The sequence below is a fragment of the Coregonus lavaretus genome (genome assembly GCF_964263955.1).
Source record: "Coregonus lavaretus genome assembly, chromosome: 26".
Classification (NCBI taxonomy): domain Eukaryota; kingdom Metazoa; phylum Chordata; class Actinopteri; order Salmoniformes; family Salmonidae; genus Coregonus; species Coregonus lavaretus.
In genome coordinates, this window is record NC_140013.1 from 27,322,026 (window position 1) to 27,345,140 (window position 23,115).

Genomic DNA, 23,115 nt, shown 5'->3' on the forward strand with positions numbered 1-23,115 from the left:
GTTCCAGCCAGGCTGAGTGAGTTGGACTGGTGCCCTGCGGTGGACTAACACACCTCCTACACACCGCAGCCCCAGTCCCTGCTGTGCTGCCTTCCACGTGTAGGACATACTGTATGTGGCTTGTCCACTGTAGGTGATGGGCTAGAGCACAGCTAGGTGAAATTAGCAGTGGGAACAACAGACATACTAACAGTGATTAGGATGCTCAGTTAAACTGCCCAGTGGTGGCATATGCTGGTATTACTGCTTCAGGTCATGTACTGTAGGATTACAACATTAACATAGCTAGCACGTTTCTGTCTGAAGCCATTAAGGACATGTTAGGACTTGAGGAGCAGTGGGAGGATAATGATGAGCGGTCTTACAAGAGAACAACTCAGAGATAATAAAGATGATGACTGTCTCTGCCACAAACCATGCTTTAGCGATGTACTGTAAATGAGCAGTCTACTGTATGTGGCTGTTTGCAGTGCGAAGCTGGAGTCTCTGCTAGTCCATTGTCTGTATACTGTAAGAGGCGAAGCATGTCTCTGTTAGTTCTCAGTGTGTGTCATGGAGCTAGTCGAGGAGGAGGAGAGGAAGGAGCAGAGGAGAGTAGATGTGTGTGACTCCCTGGCGGTTCCTGTTTTAACCCCCGCAGGCTGCAGGTTGACAACTCTCTTCCACACCTGCATGGCTGGAGAGGAAAGGACCAGGTTTTCTCTGTACTTAAAATGTCACAACCTAAGCTCTCTCTCACACTTTCTCTCTCACACTTTCAAGCTCTCTCTCCCTTTCTCTCCCTTTCTCTCTCTCTCTCTCTCTCTCTCTCTCTCTCTCACTTTCTTTCTCTCGCTCTCTCTCTCTTGCGCTCTCTCTCTGTTTCTCTCTACTTCTATCTTACCCCCCCCCCCCCTCCCCCTCACCACCCCCTCCCTCCTGCTCCCCCGTTGGCCCTGGTGTGACCCACCCATCCCCGGTCAAGGTAACAGGTGTCATAGCTGCTCTCTTCAGCCCCCAATTAACACAGCTTACCCTTGGCCAACAGCAGCCAAATGTGTACTGTAGGTGTGTATGGGGAAGCACAAAATGCAGCTCAGCTGTCCTTCACATTGTGCCATTAGTGGAAACCACATAGATTTGTTTCTATCTCCAATGCTCAAAGGAAACTAGAGGTGGCTCCTGAACGGAACATTAAGGCAAGGTAACCCAGAGAACTTGGGACAGCCATCATAGTACTATCAAAGCATAGTACCCATGCAAAACTAGATGTCTTACAGTTAATATACAGTTGAAGTCGGAAGTTTAAATACACTTAGGTTGGAGTAATTAAAATGCGTTTTTCAACCACTACACACATTTCTTGTTAATAAACTATCGTTTTGGCAAGTCGGTTAGGACATTTACTTTGTGCATGACACAAGTAATTTTTCCAACAATTGTTTACAGACAGATTATTTCACTTATAATTCACTGTATCACAATTCCAGTGGGTCAGAAGTTTACATACACTAAGTTTACAGTGCCTTTAAACAGCTTGGAAAATTCCAGAAAATTATGTAATGGCTTTAGAAGCTTCTGATCGGCTAATTGACATCATTTGAGTCAATTGGAGGTGTACCTGTGGATGTATTTCAAGGCCTACCTTCAAACTCAGTGCCTCTTTGCTTGACATCATGGGAAAATCAAAAGAAATCAGCCAAGACCTCCACAAGTCCGGTTCATCCTTGGGAGCAATTTCCAAACGCCTGAAGGTATCACGTTCATCTGTACAAACAATAGTACGCAAGTATAACCCCATTGGACCACGTAGCTGTCATACCGCTCAGGAAGGAGACTTTGGTGCGAAAAGTGCAAATCAATCCCAGAACAACAGCAAAGGACCTTGTGAAGATGCTGGAGGAAACAGGTACAAAGTCTCTATATCCACAGTAAAACAAGTCCTATATCGACATAACCTGAAAGACCGCTCAGCAAGGAAGAAGCCACTGCTCCAAAACCGCCATAAAAAAGCCAGACTATGGTTTGCAACTGCACATGGGGACAAAGATCGTACTTTTTGGAGAAATGTCCTCTGGTCTGATGAAACAAAATTAGAACTGTTTGGCCATAATGACCATCGTTATGTTTGGAGGAAAAAGGGGGTACTTGCAAGCCGAAGAACACCATCCCAACCGTGAAGCACAGGGGTGGAAGCATTATGCTGTGGGGGTGCTTTGCTGCAGGAGGGACTGGTGCACTTCACAAAATAGATGGAATCATGAGGAAGGAAAATTATGTGGATATATTGAAGCAACATCTCAAGACATCAGTCAGGAAGTTAAAGCTTGGTCGCAAATGGGTCTTCCAAATGGACAATGACCCCAAGCATACTTCCAAAGTTGTGCCAAAATGGCTTAAGGACAACAAAGTCAAGGTATTGGAGTGGCCATCACAAAGCCCTGACCTCAATCCTATAGGAAATGTGTGGGCAGAACTGAAAAAGCGTGTTTGAGCGAGGCCTACAAATCTGACTCAGTTACACCAGCTCTGTCAGGAGGAATGGGCCAAAATTCACCCAACTGATTGTGGGAAGCTTGTGGAAGGCTACCCGAACCATTTGACCTAAGTTAAACAATTTAAAGGCAATGCTACCAAATACTAATTGAGTGTATGTAAACTTCTGACCCACTGGGAATGTGATGATAGAAATAAAAGCTGAAATAAATCATTCTCTCTACTAATATTCTGACATTTCACATTCTTAAAATAAAGTGGCGATCCTAACTGACATAAAACACATAATTTTTACTAGGATTAAATGTCAGGAATTGTGAAAAACTAAGTTTAAATGTATTTGGCTAAGGTGTATGTAAACTTCCGACTTCAACTGTATTCCTTCCAGACCACCTAAAACATGCCATGAAGTAAAGTATGCTGCAGTGTTCCAAACCAGGTAAAAGAGGACTTGTTCCTGAGAAGTGCTAAAATTGAACATTTTGTCATCGAGTTTCAAATTGCCTTCCATCCATATGGATGTGTCACGTTTTGATTTACCGGTCAGGTATCTCTAGGGCCAAACAGAGTCCCAGTCAATAACAAACACAAGTAGGATAATGAAACAAACAAAGGACTGAAGAGTGGTTATCTGATTGAAATGCTTGAGTATGCAGGCGTGGATTCTTGATAACATGAGTGTGGTGTGCATTCATTAACATATAGCCCCTTGTAGTGGCGTCCCTATTACCGAGATGTCCTCTTCACGTCCCTCTTTAACCTTGAAAAAACTGCATGAATAATGGGTTTCATTTCATTAAAATGTGTGTTGTGCTATCTGGTGTTAAAAATACCTTCAAATACATTACGGAGATGGAGCACTAGACGTAATGGTTGCTGCTTCAATTTGCAGGTGCAGTTTTTTAAAATGAATTATTGTTGCCGGCCTCTCCGCTCCTCCACATTAATGAAGTGTCCATGCTGAGAATGGGGACAAGAGATTTGTGATGAGCCACAATAACGGGGGCCGGACCACTAGGCCTAAACTGATTGCTGATAAGGATAAGGGGAAAGTGGACAAATTTGCTTGAGATTTTAATTAAAAACATAAAATGATTTACTTTTGTCCACTGACCAGAAACACCTCTTGTTTCAGAGAGTATTAAACATATCCATCCCAGGTTTTCTGGTCTTCTGTAACTACATGCAAGAAGTATGTGTTGTAATTATGAATAACATCATTTGTAACCCAGGAAACTCAAACTTTTATTTGATTAATAAAACATACATTAAAATCAAATAAAATTGTATTTGTCACATGCGCTGAATACAACCGGTGTAGACCTTACTGTGAAATGCTTACTTACAAGCCCTTAACCAACAATGCAGGTGTATGTTTTCTGCTTCGCTTTAGTGGCTGGTTTGATGCTCCTATCGAAAAACCATCTGGTGTGTAGCTAGGGAGACACATCAAGTTTTTGACTGGTGAGTGTTTAGGTCTTTTGAAAATAAAGTGGAGAAGGAACGCCTACTGATTTACTCCTTTCAGTGTCATATCAATGTTGCAGGCATATTCATTGTCCCACCACCCTGCTGTCTGAGGGAGCGCCGTTGTTTACTTTCACTGTTCTGTGCGTCTCTATCTCAGCAGCGCTGAGTCTTTTGACAGACAGTGTGCATGCAGCCGGAGGGGAGAAGAAAAAGCTCTAGTGTTTGGGAAGAAACAGGCTAGACAGCTGGAGAGAGAGGTGAGGCTCCATGACAATTAGATCAGCGTGGAGAGTCCAGATCGAGAATCAGAGGAAGGCCCCCTGTAGTCATATGAGGCTAGCGCTGAACGCTAGCTACTTTGCTAACTGAATGAGCGGCAGGCCAGCAACACAGGGCATGCATACCAAGTGTGCTAGCACTAGCATGATGAAGCGCACCCCTACGGGAGGGAAGCCAAGTTGTTTACATTCATAAACTAGCTACTTGCCCTTTGACAGAGAGACAGACACCTTCAAACATGATGGGCTAATAACAGCAAATGTGTTAATTCTGACTGTAGGCTTGAAGATTGATGTGACAGACGTAAATCCACTCTCTGACTCCTAGGGATCGTATATGTGGACACAAACCACCTCTGGGCAGTAGATCTCTCCAGTAACACTGGAGCATCTACTGCTCCACTGCACCCAATCTAGCTAGGGCCTCTCTCTCTCTCTCTCTCTCTCTCTCTCTCTCTCTCTCTCTCTCTCTCTCTCTCTCTCTCTCTCTCTCTCTCTCTCTCTCTCGCTGCTGTTCCCCATCACAAGTCTCTGGTTTAACGTAACACTGCAATTCATTCCTTTGGATTTCTATGACCAATGAATCAATGTGTTATTAAATGCCAGCCTAAGAGTGCAATTTGTCCTCCAGAGGAAGTGTTCTCCTTCCTCCAGTCAGGCACAGCATATTGTCATGATCTCAAGGATCAAGGGTTTCCAATGGGAGCACTCAGTAGCTATGTTGTCCGACTACTAATGAGGCCTCTGTATCACTGTTCACAGTTACAAACGGATGGAACTACAAACCTTTTCCCTGCTGATTGAGCTGTGACCTGGCTAAGCTCTGGCAAATCAAAGACTACCTTGAGCTCACTCATTATTTATTTGTGACAGTGAGCACAGATCATGATTACAGGAAGCAAAATGAAATAGAGGAAGAAAACAAATACAGTAAAGATAGTGGGTAGATTTCATCAAATATAATACCTTAAAAGAGTTGAAGGTCACAGATGCTAATTAAAAGGAAAAAATAAAATAGCCCTGTCTTTATGCTCTGCTACAGCAAGAACCTTGAAGGAAGTGCAGCAATAAATAAAGGAGAAGACAAACGATACCTCATCATAATGACATTAGTATGATTAAAGGTATGCGTGTGCATGTGTGTGCGTGCGCATGTGAGTCACCATTTGTCATTCGACTATGCTACTTTGTCAGGGCACATTTTGGGGTCCATTAACTTATTATGCTCCAATTCACTTATTATGCCCCCTGCGTTCATGGTTTTCAGTCATCCTCAGTTGAAAAGGTTGATCTCGTGAGACAATGGCAGAACGCATCACTATTTCTTATCAGCTGCAAATAAGCTTTGGGGAAGAAGGTTGTTTGGAAAGATAATCCTCAAAGGGAATGATTGTCAAGCCTTTCCATAGAGAAAAAAATCCAGAATCTTTCATTTTCCTATGCCATTTGCAGCATAATGACATCTCAAACAAAGCCGCTTTTCCTCTATAGTCTGTAAAGACGTCCAGCTGATTCCAAAGGAACATAGGAAATCTGAAACTACTAATGGTTCAGCGATGATCTGATGCCATAAGGAAGAAGCTGACAGTGGGTTTTGCATTATCAAAGCTTTGTTGCTTGAGCATATGTTAGAGCAGGCAAACATCCATGCAGACACACGTTAGTCATTAAAATAAAGCTTTCGGGCGTCAAGGCAAATATTTCCTGGAGGGAGCGGGCACTTGGGGAAAGAGAGTGACTTGCCTGTCATCGGCAACGTCAAGAAGGCTTCATTAGGGCTCCAGCTTTTCATTAAGGCCGCCATTAACGTCAGCTCCGGTTAGCGTAAACCCCAGCCAGAGTTCCATGATGGAGGGAGCACCACAGCCATTACCCATACACCCTCTACATCCCCTTCCCCACACTGCACAACTAGTGGGCCACCTTTTTACGACACGTAGCGGGACAAACTCCTAGCTAGGCACCATAATTAAAAAACACTGGGGCTGGGAGGGTGACTTCCCCCTTCCTCCCTCGTTAGGGGGGCAATCTGTCATGTTGCGCTAATGTGTTTAGTGCGCAATACATGACAGATGGATTTTGAATTAAAACATAAAGGACTATGAGATTGCCATTACATGGAAGTAGACCTCCAAACATACCCCCCCCCCCCCCCCCTATGTTGTGATGTATGGTGTAATGCCGATATTTCTCTCCCTGCACCAGAGCATAGCTTAAAACCTAAATATGTGGGATGCAAGAACATCTTAATTTGATTATTGACTTGGTTGAGATGCAGACGCATACTGTATCTTAGGAGAACAGTATCAGATATAGAAGAAATTAAACTGTGTGGGAAGATATGCATGTACAGTGCACTGTAAATTAGCAACATGAATGCTAATAAGGTTAAATTGGTGGTGTGAATTTGGACGTTATTGGCTAATATTGTGAAATGTTAGTGCATCTGAGCCTGGCTATATCTAGAATACCAGATGTGATACATGTGTACCTTATGAGCTCAGTGAAAAATAAGATTCTGCTTAGTGTCAGTTAAAGCAGAGCAGTTGAATCTCTTTGCGCCAGCCGGCATTACATTCTTTCCAGCCAACTGATCTCAAAACCGTTTTCGAGCCGCCGTGTACAGGGACCACAAGAATGACACTGGGAGAGGATGGGAGAGAAAGAGAGGGATGGAGGCGGAAAGAGAGAGACATAAATTCATCTCTGATCTTAAGTGACGATTTGCCTTGGCGTTTTGCCAGGAGAACGGACCCTGATGAAAGAGTACATAAATAAGGGATGCAGAAGAGATGTCAGAGACGAGAAGAGTGAAAGAGACAGAGGAAGAGAAGGAAGGAGAGAGGATTGCACCCCGGGCTAGATCCCATTCCCATTACAGACTCTGGATCAGACTTCACATTAGAGGCGGTGTAAATCAGCAATTAGCCGCACAAATGAATAAATGTCAGCCATTACCTGGAGCACAACAGACCATCAGGCCCTGTCACAGAGCAATGCTACACACATACACCCAGGACCTCCTACACACACACACACACACACACCCAGACACACACAGAAACACACTCAGAAATCCTCCCCCTCCATGTCAGGGGTAGTTGACTGACTCTGGCAAGACGACGGCACTGAGGCGTGTGGCTCAATTAGAGATGTTTGTTGTAGTTTAGGCATGACAGCTGTCCCGAGAGGAGCTGTAGACACTGCTCAGGCTCTCAGCTAAACACAGCACACTGGAAGGTGGAAGGAAGTAAGGAGGGGGAGGAGAGGGAAAGAAAGAGAAATACAATGAAAAAAGGAATGAGAGTAAAAGAAGAGAGATTTTTGATGCCTGTGATGCGCACGTACCCCCAAGAAAACTTTGATGAAAGGGAACGCCTGAGTCAGACACAGAGAGGTGAAAATGAAAATGCTGGGCTTCTCTACCTCCCTTTTCCCATCCCTCGCTCCCTGAAGGGTAGGATTATTTTACCTCGTATAAAACTGGATAAAATCACCATTCAACATCTCCATTCACATGCATACATTATTAGCTGCAGAACCTCTGTATGCATGTTTTAACTCCGTCTCGTTCCACATCAGAATACCTGAATACTTGAATTAGTTTGCCATAGTCTTGGCTCAAAACCACTTGCCCTCATTCAACACCACCTGTCTATCTAAAAGCCATTTAGGTAGTTTGGACCTTTACAGTGCATTCGGAAAGTATTCAGACCCCTTGGCTTTTTCCACATTTGTTACGATAATCCTTATCAATCCAAACACAATACCCCATAACAACAAAGTGAAAACAGGTTTTTATAATTGTTTTCAAATGTATAAAAAAACAAAAACAGAAATACCTTATTGACATAAGTATTCAGACCCTTTGCTATGAGACTCGAACTTAAGCTCAGGTGCATCCTGTTTCCATTGATCATCCTTGATTGGAGTCCACCTATGGTAAATTCAATTGATTGGACATGATTTGGAAAGGCACACACCTATATATGTAAGGTCCCACAGTTGACAGTGCATGTCAGTGCAAAAACCAAGCCATGAGGTCGAAGGAATTGTCCGTAGAGCTCCGAGACAGGATTGTGTCGCGGCACAGATCTGGGGAAGAGTGGCAAATAAATTCTGCAGTTTGGAATCACGAAGACTCTTCGTAGAGCTGGCCGCCCAGCTAAACTGAGCAATCGGGGGAGAAGGGACTTTGTCAGGGAGGTGAACCTGGCACCATCCCTACGGTGAAGCATGGTGGCAGCATCATTATGTGGGGATGTTTTTCAGCGGCAGGGACTGAGAGACTAGTCAGGATTGAGGGAAAGATGACAGAGCAAAGTACAGAGAGATCCTTGATGAAAACCTGCTCCAGAGCGCTCAGGACCTCGGACTGGGGCAAAGGTTCACCTTCCAACAGGACAATGACCCTAAGCACACAGCCAAGACAACGCAGGAGTGGCTTCGGGATAAGTCTCTGAATATCCATGAGTGGCCCAGCCAGAGCCCAGACTTGAACCCAATCGAACATCTCTGGAGAGACCTGAAAATAGCTGTGCAGCGACGCTCCCCATCCAACCAGAGCTTCAGAGAAGAATGGGAGAGACTCCCCAAATACAGGCGTGCCAAGCTTGTAGCGTCATACACAAGAAGACTCGGGGCTGTAATCGCTGCTAAAGGTGCTTTAACAAAGTACTGAGTAAAGGGTCCAAATACTTATGCAAATGTGATATTTCAGTTTTGTATTTTTTATATATTTGCAAAAATAAAAAATAAACAGTTTTTGCTTTGTCATTATGGGGTATTGTTTGTTGATTGATGAGGGAAAAAACTATTTAATCAATTTTAAAATAAGGCTGTAATGTAACAAAATGTGGAAAAAGAGAAGAGGTCTGAATACTTTCCAAATGCACTGTACATCTGGGCCTAACATGTGGGAGTCCACACACTGGAAGAGCAGGATGATGAGAAGGAGCTGGAAAAGGTGAAGGAGGAGGAGGGTTCTGAGCAGCAAGCCATTTTCCAGCACAGTCAACAGATTGGCCTAATTATGCAGCCACCCAAACAGAGGGCGCTAATCCGCAGGCACACTGGCCTGTCAGCTTCCCACTACGTTCCAGTGCACATCCAGTGCACTGCCTCCCTGTCAACAGGCAGCAGGCATCTAGTTATGGGATAGAGAATTACACGAGTGCGATAAGATCCAACGTGAACGCTGGGTGCCCCAGATTCCTCCCTGTCCAAGGGTTGCCAGTGTGAGGGATGCTGTTGTAAGTGGAGGAGATACAGTTGAATTCGGAAGATTACATACACTTAGGTTGGAGTCATTAAAACTTGTTTTTCAACCACTACACAAATTTCTTTTTAACAAACTATAGTTTTGGCAAGTCGGTTAGGACATCTACTTTGTGCATGACACAAGTAATTTTTCAAACAATTGTTTACAGACAGATTAATTCACTTATAATTCACTGTATCACAATTCCAGTGGGTCAGAAGTTTACATACACTAAGTTGACTGTGCCTTTAAACAGCTTGGAAAATTCCAGAAAATGATGGCTTTAGAAGCTTCTGATAGGCTAGTTGACATCATTTGAGTAGTCAATTGGAGGTGTACCTGTGGATGCATTTCAAGGCCTACCTTCAAACTCAGTGCCTCTTTGCTTGACATCATGGGAAAATCAAAAGAAATCAGCCAAGACCAAAAAATGTGTAGACCTCCACAAGTCTGGTTCATCCTTGGGAGCAATTTCCAAACGCCTGAAGGTACCACGTTCATCTGTACAAACAATAGTACGCAAGTATAAACACCATGGGACCACGCAGCCGTCATACTGCTCAGGAAGGAGACGCGTACTGTCTCCTAGAGATGAACGTACTTTTGTGCGAAAAGTGCAAATCAATCCCAGAACAACAGCAAAGGACCTTGTGAAGATGCTGGAGGAAACAGGTACAAAAGTATCTATATCCACAGTAAAAATTAGTCCTATATCGACATAACCTTAAGGCCGCTCAGCAAAGAAGAAGCCACTGCTCCAAAACCGCCATAAAAAAGCGAAACTACGGTTTGCAACTGCACATGGGGACAAAGATCGTACTTTTTGGAGAAATGTCCTCTGGTCTGATTATAGTAAAATAGAAATGTTTGGCCATAATGACCATCGTTATATTTGGAGGAAAAAGGGGGTGCTTGCAAGCCGAAGAACACCATCCCAACCGTGAAGCACGGGGGTGGCAGCATCATGCTGTTCGGGATGCTTTGCAGCAGGAGGGAGTGGTGCACTTCACAAAATAGATGGCATCATGAGGAAGGAAAATTATGTGGATATATTGAAGCAACATCTCAAGACATCAGTCAGGAAGTTAAAGCTTGGTCGCAAATGGGTCTTCCAAATGGACAATGACCCCAAGCATACTTCCAAATTTGTGACAAAATGGCTTAAGGCCAACAAAGTCAAGGTATTGGAGTGGCCATCATAAAGCCCTGACCTCAATCCTATAGAACATTTGTGGGCAGAACTGAAAAAGCGTGTGCGAGCAAGGAGGCCTACAAACCTGACTCAGTTATACCAGCTCTGTCAGGATGAATGGGCCAAAATTCACCCAACTTATTGTGGGAAGCTTGTGGAAGGCTACCCGTAACGTTCGTCCCAAGTAAAAACATTTAAAGGCAATTCTACCAAATACTAATTGAGTGTATGTAAACTTCTGACCCACTGGGAATGTGATGAAACAAATAAAAGCTGAAATATATCATTCTCTCTACTATTATTCTGACATTTCACATTCTTAAAATAAAATAGTGATCCTAACTGACCGAAGACAGGGAATTTGTACTCTGATTAAATGTCAGGAATTGTAAAAAACTGAGTTTAAATGTATTTGGCTAAGGTGTATGTAAACTTCCGACTTCAACTGTAGATGCACCCAAGACCTCAAAAGAAGTAGGATCCCTTTGGTGATGTGCTTACAGTTAATGCATGTTATTTCACCAAACATATATGGTTAGCCATAGGGCAGTGGTGTGAAGGGAAAGAAGAGCAGAGCAGTGGCAATAACATCCAACACTGACACACTCTATCTGATGTTGCTCGCTGATGCTAAGCTACAGGACTGTTTTGCTAGCACAGACTGGAACATGTTCCGGGATTCTTCAGACAGCATTGAGGAGTACGCCACATCAGTCACTGGCTTCATCAATAAGTGCATCGATGATGTTGTCCCCACAGTGACCGTACGTACATACCCCAACCAGAAGCCATGGATTACAGGAAACATCCGCACTGAGCTAAAGGGTAGAGCTGCCGCTTTCAAGGAACGGGACTCTAACCCGGACGCTTATAAGAAATCCCGATATGACCTCCGACGAACCATCAAACAGGCAAAGAGTCAATACAGGTCTAAGATTGAATCATACTACACTGGCTCTGACGCTCGTCGGATGTGGCAGGGCTTGAAAACTATTACAGACTACAAAGGGAAGCACAGCCGCGAGCTGCCCAGTGACACAAGCCTACCAGACGAGCTAAACCACTTCTATGCTCGCTTCGAGGCAAGCAACACTGAAGCATGCATGAGAGCACCAGCTGTTCCGGATGACTATGTGATCACGCTCTCCGTAGCCGATGTGAGTAAGACTTTTAAGCAGGTCAACATTCACAAGGCCGCAGGGCCAGACGGATTACCAGGACGTGTACTCCGAGCATGTGCTGACCAACTGGCAAGTGTCTTCACTGACATTTTCAACATGTCCCTGACTGAGTCTGTAATACCAACATGTTTAAAGCAGACCACCATAGTCCCCGTGCCCAAGGACTCGAAGATAACCTGCCTAAATGACTACCGACCCGTAGCACTGACGTCTGTAGCCATGAAGTGCTTTGAAAGGCTGGTCATGGCTCACATCAACAGCATTATCCCAGAAACCCTAGACCCACACCAATTTGCATACCGCCCCAACAGATCCACAGATGATGCAATCTCTATTGCACTCCACACTGTCCACATTGCTGGACAAGAGGAACACCTATGTGAGAATGCTATTCATTGACTACAGCTCAGCATTCAACACCATAGTGCCCTCTAAGCTCATCACTAAGCTAAGGATCCTGGGACTAAACACCTCCCTCTGCAACTGGATCCTGGACTTCCTGACGGGCCGCCCCCAGGTGGTAAGGGTAGGTAACAACACATCTGCCACACTGATCCTCAACACGGGGGCCCCTCAGGGGTGCGTGCTCAGTCCCCTCCTGTACTCTCTGTTCACCCATGACTGCATGGCCAGGCACGACTCCAACACCATCATTAAGTTTGCCGACGACACAACAGTGGTAGGCCTGATCACCGACAACGATGAGACAGCCTATAGGGAGGAGGTCAGAGACCTGGCCGTGTGGTGCCAGGACAACAACCTCTCCCTCAACGTGACCAAGACAAAGGAGATGATTGTGGACTACAGGAAAAAAAAGAGGACTGAGCACGCCCCCATTCTCATCGACGGGGCTGTAGTGGAACAGGTTGAGAGCTTCAAGTTCCTTGGTGTCCACATCACCAACGAACTATCATGGTCCAAACACACCAAGACAGTCGTGAAGAGGGCACGACAAAGCCTATTCCCCCTCAGGAGACTAAAAAGATTTGGCATGGGTCCTCAGATCCTCAAAAAATTCTACAGCTGCACCATCGAGAGCATCCTGACTGGTTGCATCACCGCCTGGTATGGCAACTGCTTGGCCTCCGACCGCAAGGCACTACAGAGGGTAGTGCGTACGGCCCAGTACATCACTGGGGCAAAGCTTCCTGCCATCCAGGACCTCTATACCAGGCGGTGTCAGAGGAAGGCCCTCAAAATTGTCAAAGTCTCCAGCCACCCTAGTCATAGACTGTTCTCTCTGCTACCGCACGGCAAGCGGTACCGGAGTGCGAAGTCTAGGTCCAAAAGACTTCTCAACAGCTTCTACCCCCAAGCCATAAGACTCCTGAACAGCTAATCATGGCTACCCGGACTATTTGCACTGCCCCCCCACCCCATCCTTTTTACGCTGCTGCTACTCTGTTAAGTATTTATGCATAGTCACTTTAACTCTACCCACATGTACATATTACCTCAACTACCTCAACTAGCCGGTGCCCCCGCACATTGACTCTGCAACGGTACCCCCCTGTATATATAGCCTCCCTACTGTCACTTTATTTTACTTCTGCTCTTTTTTTTTCTCAACACTTTTTTTGTTGTTGTTTTATTCTTACTTTTTTTGTTTAAAATAAATGCACTGTTGGTTAAGGGCTGTAAGTAAGCATTTCACTGTAATGTCTGCACCTGTTGTATTCGGCGCATGTGACCAATACAATTTGATTTGATTTGATTTGAAATGCCTGTTATGACTTATGTCTTCTTCTGTGTTCATCAGAGCTGTAAAAAGTAACCGCCAGTTTCTCTTTGTAATTAGTATGAATTCCTTGCTAGTAGTAATACACAATTCACAGAGAGACTTGGTAAGAGCCAGGTGACACCAGATGACACCTCATAATGAATGGTTGTTTCCTGCCTGCCACATAATTTTACGGTCGTATGGCGCCAGGATGGAACAAACCAATTAGAGCAGAGCCAATTTACCCCTGTGGCGGCAGGTTACAGGTGCAGAGTGTGGTGTGGAAAAGTGTTACCTGCAGGAACGACAGAAAACGCTACCCCAGCGAGACCACCACTTTATCAGGCTGACTTGTTCATTTGCGTGAGAGATGGTTCAGTAAGCAGAAGGGCTCCAAGTCATACAGAAATAATGAAGCCAGACTTATGAACAAATCACATTTCCCTCTCCACGCTTTGGAGGGCCCCCAGTCTGCATTTAGGTGTGTGTGTGTGTTGTTGTTTGTGCTGGTGTGTCATGGTTAGGGAGGCAAGGACTGAAGAAAATGTGTAGTTTGCTGACTGGGTGTCTGCACCTTCTCTCTCTCTCTGACATTTACAGTTTAAAGAAACAGAAAACTGTAAGGACTTGAAGACAGTGGAGATGCCTGGACCGGGGGGAAACAACAGGCATGTAGCTGAAGGCAGCAGCTCTCGAGATAGGGAATGTATTCTGTTTCCAGGCCAAGCCTGGCTGTGTGAATAAACCGCAGCGCTCAAACTTCTGACAACGGTGGCATTCAAAAAGCCAGCATCTCTCGGAATAGGAGCCGCCCGGCAGATTCCGTCGCTGTGGAGAGTGACTTCCCGAAAAGAAAGCCCTGTCGCAGCACAGCAAGGCTCACCGCTTCTCACCCGGGCCCAGCTGAGTGAGCAGAGTTGTCTGAGTGACTTTTTACCTTCGCTGATGCCCCTTCTTCTGCCAGCCAACTGCTGTTTTTCTTATTCCCCCTGCTTTCCAAACCAAGTCTTCTTTTTCTTTCTGTGGGGTGGGAGTGTTTGGGGTCGGGGGCTGGCTTCCTGCGACCAGTGTGTTTGAAGCCATAATGTGGCAGAGCCCCAGCAGAGCCCCCTACTCCCATCATCTGTAGTGCCCGCGGGCTGCCAGCACAGAGAGAGTAGGAAGCTGAGCTAACTCGCTCACTGCTATCTTCAACCCCCCCAACACCAAGAGAGGGCTTTGTATGCTAATGAAACTCAGACGGGCAAAAAAAGCAGGGGGCATTAAATCAACCCAGCATTAAAGAATAATAATAATGGCTTAATATTGTATAGTGCGTATTGCCAAACAGTTAGACATCCTGGTTATTGATGTCTCTTTTATGACAAACCTCCATTGAAAAGTGTAGGACGTTAATGCCTGCCCTGTGGCAGGCTGGGGAATCAGCGCCAGGGAATGTTCAATTATTTGCATAAGCGAACAGAAGTATGCTCAGTCAAAAAACATATACTTTAATAATGTCAAAATCCAATTTAGTGCCGTTATAAGGCTTGGGAGCGTACTTCAACAATAACACTGGTTCTCACAAGCGATTCGTCATTATTATTTTGTTTTTTATTGACGTGAATAGCTTTGGAAAGTGGGCCATAAAAGCGTTGATCCTTAACCTGATATTGGGGCAGTTTCTCTCCCGCTCGAATGCTCGCCCACAGCCTGATTGTGGCACAGTGGGGAGAGACAGATGCCCCAGGTGCCACAGAGTGACAGAGGAGCTCAGATGGGCCTCGCTTGACCACCATTTTCCCACCCCGTTGGCAGCGCTTTGCCTCCATATGCTGTGGAGCGCATGGGCGAATTGGGGTACTCAGCTGTTGCCTGCGGAGGTGAGGGTTGGGGTCTGTGAGTCCAAGGCTGGACGGCTGGGGACACTCTGGTGTTTCTTTCTCTTTGGTGTTTATAGCTTTCGCAGTAAACTGGCAGCTCATACAAGCCCTCATCAACTGAGCTGGAGAGCAAGTCTGAGAAGCTCAGAGCACAGGCACCGACTGGACCTCAGGCTGCAGCAGCCATGGATGGGGAGTGAGTTACCTCAGAGAGGACTCAGAGAGGACTCAATTACCACAGAGAAAGTATGCATGTTGATTTTATTTCTCCAGAATATTTATCCTCCTGTCTTTGCTGTTGTCACATACTGTGCATATAGCAGAGGACGGAGCATCCTTCCTTGTACAGCAAGACGTTCTGAGAGGTAGCTGCCACATCACATTGGGATAGGACTGGGAGAAGGTCCTTTTCTCTCTGACTCCATCTCACCACCGCTGACCCAGGAGAGATCTGGTTGATTCCCTACATATGCATGGCAACCGCTGACGTGCTCTCTGTCATCATCATCATTAGCGCTCTTCTCTCTCTGTTCCAGTCCACTGAGCCAAGCTCCACAGCTGAGGTCCCGCTCCTCTCTGTACTCATCCCAGTAGCTCATCTGTCCTCCGGCTTGGGTCTCTTGTCATCCCAGTAGCTCATCTATCCTCCGGCCTGGGTCTCTCTTCATCCTAGTACAGTAGCTCATCTCTCCTCCAGCCTGGGTCTCTCTTCACTCTGCCAAATCTAGGCCCAGCGCTCGGTCTCTAATCCCCCTCAACACCTGTTAGCCCAGGGCCTGGCTGGTTGAGAGGTCCTCCACCAACACAATTGGAGCAGAAGAGCTTCCATTCTCCATGCGAGGCGGGCGGCATCATCAAATGTGTTTGTGCGGGTGGATGGCCAGGGACGTTAAATAGCATCTTTAAAAGCATCTGAGTGTGTTTGAGGGAAGAGGCCTAGATCCTCACGAAAGGCCAAGCTTTTATTTTAACAACCTATGGCTATCTGTGTTAGTAATCAACATTTTCTAAAGCTCTCTAACATCCTCCACTTTTCCAGCAGTGGGTGGACATGCAGAGTTAGTTGATGAAATGTTTTCCTTCCTTTTCTGAACATGATTGTTGCAAAGAAGCACAGCTGTGACAGATTGTTAAACCAGCGGGTCAATTGGTTGTTGGGACTGGCACAGGAACGTTAATGCATTAAATGACTTTCTTTATAACGCTGTGGTGTTAATGTGGGGCAAGAGTGACTGTACTGCCATATGAAATAACAGTGTTGCTGTGTATTGGCTTGCTGTTTCTGCCTGATGGATTTTTTATATTCATTGCCAGGTCATTCTGGACGGGTGGATGTGGCTGTTTAGCCACTATGTCCTTTAAGATAGAGTCACTGTGGCTGAGGTTGAGGGCTTCGGGAAAACACAGGGTCAAAGTTAACTTAATGATTGTCTGTGGTGAGCCGGGCGCTGTCTTGCCCTGTCTGGATGACTGGGACGTCTCCATGTGCACTGTGACTAAAAGGTTTGTTCTAATTAACAGGGCAGAGGGCGGCGGTGTCTGGATAGAGAGGCGATAATCAGGTTAGAGAGGAGGGGGAACGAGGGCGCGCTGACCTGTGAGGAGAGATGGCGGGTTGGAGGGATGGAGGGACAAAGCTTCCGTCCCCAGGAAGAGAGAGGAGGACGTGACATTGATGACTAGGAGTCGCTAAGTGTCCTCTGAGAAGACCTCACTACAGTGACCTTGGGTGATATGATGTCATATCTCCACAGTAGTGTGTTAGAACCACAGCTTTTAGCATGACAAGGACTTGCTACCGATAAATAATTTATGTAATTTTACCTTTCTATTTAATCTCACCCATGAATTTATGGAGAGAACCTTAGAGTCCTGTTCTATCCTCTGTTTCTCTGAATTAGAGCATATTCTGTGAGCCGGTTTATGAATTCCCATTCATTTGCAGGTATGCCTAATTTGACACCTGCCTCATCATTTACAATTAGGCATTATGGGATCTAAAAGGCCATCTGCCTCAGCCATCTTGTGTTCCTGGAGAGCGGCCATGTTGGTCTCCAGCTGTTTAGCATGGCAAGGCCACACTGAACCATCAGATGGCCTGGATAGATCATCATACTCTACTGTTCTGACGTGACCACCGTCAGGAAAGGAAATAACAGGACAGACCGGCTGCTGCTAAGAGGAACAATGTGGCAGTTTATGTATGTTGAAATTAGAGGCATACAGGTTCTTAATAGATATTCATGAGGACTAGCATTCATTGTTCTGTAATTGCTGAGCAAATGGGCTCATTGTGCTAAAAACATGTGCTGAAGACAAAAGGAAACTATGGGTGTGCATGGGAGATTGTCTGACACACAGAAGGAAGGAGAGCAAAAGAAAGAGAGGCGAGTTGGAGGGATAGTAAAATAATGCTCACTCCTTTGTCCTCTAGCTTTGGCATGTACTATAATAGCACTGTTCTTTCTGTCAATCAACGTTCATTGTCCTCATTGCTAAATCCTTTATTTAGCTCCAACTCTATTCCATGCACTGCACATTTTGCTACAATGTATGCATCATTCTTAATAACAACGCAAACATCTTGAGGAACAGCAACTTCTGTTTATTTCTATGAGTCATACACTATATATACAAAAGTATGTGGACACCCCTTCAAATTAGTGGATTCGGCTATTTCAGCCACACCCGTTGCTGACAGGTGTATAAAATTGAGCACACCGCCATGCAATCTCCATAGACAAACATTGGCAGTAGAATGGCCTTACTGAAGAGCTCAGTGACTTTCAGCATGGCACTGTCATAGGATGCCACCATTCCAACAAGTCATTTTGTCAAATTTCTGCACTGCTAGAGCTGCCCCGGTCAATTGTAAATGCAGTTATTGTAAAGTGGAAATTTCTAGGAGCAACCACGGCTCAGCTGCAAAGTGGTAGGCCACACAAGCTCGCAGAACCAGACCGCCAAGTGTTGACACGCGTAGTGCGTAAAAATCGTCTGTTCTCAGTTGCAACACTCACTACCGAGTTCCAAACTGCCTCTGGAATCAACGTCAGCACAATAACTGTTTTTTCAGGAGCGTCTTGAAATTGGTTTCTATGGCCGAGCAGCCGCACACAAGCCTAAGAACACCATGTGCAATGCCAAAGGTTGGCTTGGGTGGTGTAAAGCTTGCCGCCATTGGACTATGGGGCAGTGGAAACGCGTTCTCTGGAGTGATGAATCACACTTCACCATCTGGCAGTCCGATGGACAAATCTGGGTTTGGGGGATAGCAGGAGAATGCTACCCAATGCATAGTGCCAACTGTAATGTTTGGTGGAGGAGGAATAATGGTCTGTGGCTGTTTTTCATGGTTCGTGCTAGGCTCCTTAGTTCCAGCAAGGTAAATCTTAACACTACAGCATACAATGACATTCTAGACGATTCTGTGCTTCCAACTTTGTGGCAAGAGTTTGGGGAAGGCACGACAATGCCCCGTGCACAAAGCGAGGTCTATACAGAAATGGTTTGTCGAGATTGGAGTGGAAGAACTTGACTGGCCTGAACAGAACCCTGACCTCAACCCCATCGAACACCTTTAGGATGATTTGGAACGCTGACTGCGAGCCAGGCCTAATCGCCCAACATCAGTGTCCGACCTCACTAAGTCCCCATAGCAATGTTCCATCATCTAGTGGAAAGCCTTCCCAGAAGAGGCTGTTAGCAGCAAAGGGGGGACCAACTCCATAATAATGCCCATGATTTTGGAATGAAATGTTCGACGAGCAGGTGTCCACATACTTTTGGTAATGGTAGTTTGTGTCTATCATGGGGCCAAGCACCTGTGGGACTCCCCAAAGTTACCCAATGGCATATTCTGCAATCTATTGTTGCCTTTCTCCAAACTGCAGGTTCTACCTTCAGGCAATGAGAGTGCAGCAATATTGTTTGTTATGCTTTCCTGCCTCTCTGTACAATATATTATTTTCAAATAATAACACTTTTTTAAATAGTTTGTTGTATATTATTTGATTTCATATTCTGCACTACATGGCTTGGGGACAAATTTGCAAATTATTTTGTCGACACTCAAGCATTCTTCCATGACATTTAGATACAGTATTTGGAAGTCATTGAGTGATAAAGCTTAGATGATCCTAGAAGTGCACAGTATTGAAGTCTGGCTTGATAAATTCAATCCTAGCCAATAAATGTCTGCATCATGCCAAACTGTCTCAGCTCTCTTCGAAGCAGAGGAGAGAAGAATGTGAAACATCACACTGAGAGTTCGAGGGCCCCTGAAGGTCTTTAAGACCTGGACAACTATGACTTTGCCCTACGACCCTGGTGCCACATCATCCCCTCACACATTAAGATGCAGTCACATCTTCCTTCCACTGCACAATGCAACGTCTGGCACATACTGCACCATGTGGGGTTAAGAGGCCGTGTACATGCTCTACTTGCACCAGCAATACTGAAGTATCTACTGCTCCACTGCTCCCAATCTAGCTAGGGCCTGGCTCTCTCTCTCTCTCTCTCTCTCTCTCTCTCTCTCTCTCTCTCTCTCTCTCTCTCTCTCTCTCTCTCTCTCTCTCTCTCTCTCTCTCTCTCTCTCTCTCTCTCTCTCTCTCTCTCTCTCTCTCTAGCTCTCTTTCTCGCCCCCTACACCCCTGCTGCTCTGTGGAGTGTGTATCATGTTCATGTGCAGCCCTGGTAATTAACTTACACTGCCTCAGAGAGGGGCTTCCTCCCTGCCTTACACACATGCACGCACACACACACACACACACACACACTTCTGCCATGCCAACATGACCCACATTGACACTGCCCGCCTGCCTATCAAAGCCTGACAGCAGTACCTCAAGGGGGCCCAGCTGGACGAGAGAGAGTGCTGCCTTGCCTTGTACTACAGAACCCATACCAGGGTTAGCAAGGAATCAGCCTAATCATGTCAAGCCAAGTACTCCACCTGCTTGCTCTTGCTTAATTCTGTGCATGCTCTTTAAAAGCTTCACTCGCACCTCATTCCTAATGGGAAAGTAAAAGCAAAAAATGTATTCTACAAATGTATTAAACAGTTCAAGGCTAACAAGTAAAGCAGGTTTTTTCGGATGGGTACTACCGTTGTTTTGAATTCCTCTCATAGCTACAGTATTTGGGAGATGTGATTACTATGAAAGTAATTCAGAAGCTGAACCAGAGATATGCAGAGCGATGAAAAAGAGAAGTTAGAAAGTAAGTTTGAACATCTTTTGAAAAGTACTTTTTTTTATCTGGTAATCTCTTTACACTGTAAATCTAAATTGCATTGCAGATGTCATAGGGTAAAAACAGACTCCGGTGACTTACATTACAATGCAATGATGGCCAGCAGATATTCTTACTGATTTATTTCTATTTTCTAGGACTTACCGTAATTTTCGGACTATAAGCCGCGCCTTTTTTCCAATTTTTCGACCCTGCGGCTTATATAATGGTGCGGCTAATCTATGGATTTTTACAGCTAACGGCCACTAGAAGACCTCCTAAATCTATGGATTTTACAGGTTACAGTCCACCAACTTTAACGCTATGGGCTCTATGACCGGTCCGCGCCCCCCACCTTTAAGCGGCGGGCTCCAGCAGGAAAAGCTGGAGGCCGGAAAAGAGTGAGACAGGTAGCGCGCAAAAGTAAAAGTGGAACCGAGAGTGGTACGAGAGACAGAACGAGAGACAGAACGAGAGCAAGACAGACAGACATTACGAGAACGAGACAGTTTGTGCAAAGAAAGTTTTCATGCACAAACCCTCATTATGGAAAACAAACGTAGAAATGCATATGATGCAGCTTTTAAGTTAAAGGCAGTCAATCTGGCTGTAAAAGAAGGAAATAGAGCTGCTGCACGTAGCCTTGGCATCAATGAGTCAATGGTGAGACGTTGGAGACGCCAGCGGGAAGAACTGCAAAAAGTCAAAAAAAGCTTTCATATGGTAATTAAACATTAAAACACCTGCGGCTTATAGTCCAGTGCGGCTTATATATGTACACATCATTCAATTTAGCTGCTGCGGCTTATACTCCGGTGCGCCTTATAGTGCGGAAAATACGGTAATAAATTTTGCCTGACATCAATACTACCTTGAAGGCTCCACAGTACTGTATGTGAAAAACAAAAATAACAATACATCAAACACTACAAACTCAAAGTTTCACATTAGTCTGATATTGGGTTTAATCTGATCGGCCCTTTTTGGCAGAGCACCATTTAAAAGCAATGTTATCGCGTTCGCGGAGATCACATTCAAGGTAAACGCTGCATATTTTGGCTCGATTGGAAATTAGCTTGAAATGTCAAGCACGCTAAGTTACAACGCTGATCTTCTGCGGTCCGGATTTACAGTTTTTTTCAATTGCTAACATGCATTGGTCAAAAGTGAAGTCACATTGTCAAAACTCTTCACACAGTCAGCGAAACAGAAGTGTATGTGGACCAAACTGTGAATCATTTTTCATTCCTTTCACACAAAATGCATTCAATGACCACATTCTCCGAAATCCATGAACTCTTTTCTCAGTCATACTCCACCACCTGCAAAACTATATATTTGCAGCACATGTTTTCAAATGCTAACACACTGTTTCCAAAACTGTTAAAAACAAATTCAAAACAGAATGATGGCAAATGTCGTGCATTTCTGCAGTAACCAGAATGAAACATATAGAAAATCTCAGCAGAATATTTAATCATTCAAAACACAGCTGATTGCAATTTCAGCTGAAAGCCTGCCCAAGTGTCCTGTTTTTAGTCTCGTTACCAAACAGACAAAAGAGGACGGCTTCGGAATGATTTAGTTTGGAAACATGGATCAAGGAAGACAGGTTGGTGGGGAAAGAAGAGTGGCAGGGAGAGGGAGAACGCGTGGAGGACAAAGGAGAGGAAGACCAAGAGCGGTGATTTAGTCTCCCGAGTGGCGCAGTGGTCTAAGGCACTGCATCACAGTGCTAGCTGTGCCACTAGAGATCCTGGTTCGAATCCAGGCTCTGTCATAGCCGGCCGTGACCGGGAGACCCATGGGGCGGCGCACAATTGGCCCAGCGTCGTCCAGGGTAGGGGAGGGAATGGCCGGCAGGGATGTAGCTCAGTTGGTAGAGCATGGCGTTTGCAACGCCAGGGTTGTGGGTTCGATTCCCACGGGGGGCCAGTATAAAATAATAATGTATGCACTCACTAACTGTAAGTCGTCTGGATAAGAGCGTCTGCTAAATGACTAAAATGTAAAATGTAATGTCTCTGATGAGATAAGGGCCACAATTATTGACCATGTTGTAGTAAACCATGGTCTCTCTTTGAGAGAGGCCGGTTTAAGGGTGCAACCAAATCTGCAGCGTTCAACAGTTGCATCAATAGTACGAATTTTCCGGCAAAACAGCAGGTGAGAGATGCATCCTTCAATTATATTTGAACTACATATTACAGTACAATACAGTATGTTCAAATTTTTACATGTACTGACATTTTGAAATATATTGATTGTTTTGTGTTTTTCAGTAGGATCCAAAGGTTGCCTCCCACAGGAGGGATAACCAGAATATTATCAGATGCGCAGGAAATTGCCATTGTTGACATGGTAATTGGGAACAATGCAATAAAACTGCGGGAAATTCGGGACAGAGTGCTGGCAGACAATATACATTTTGGGAATGTGAAT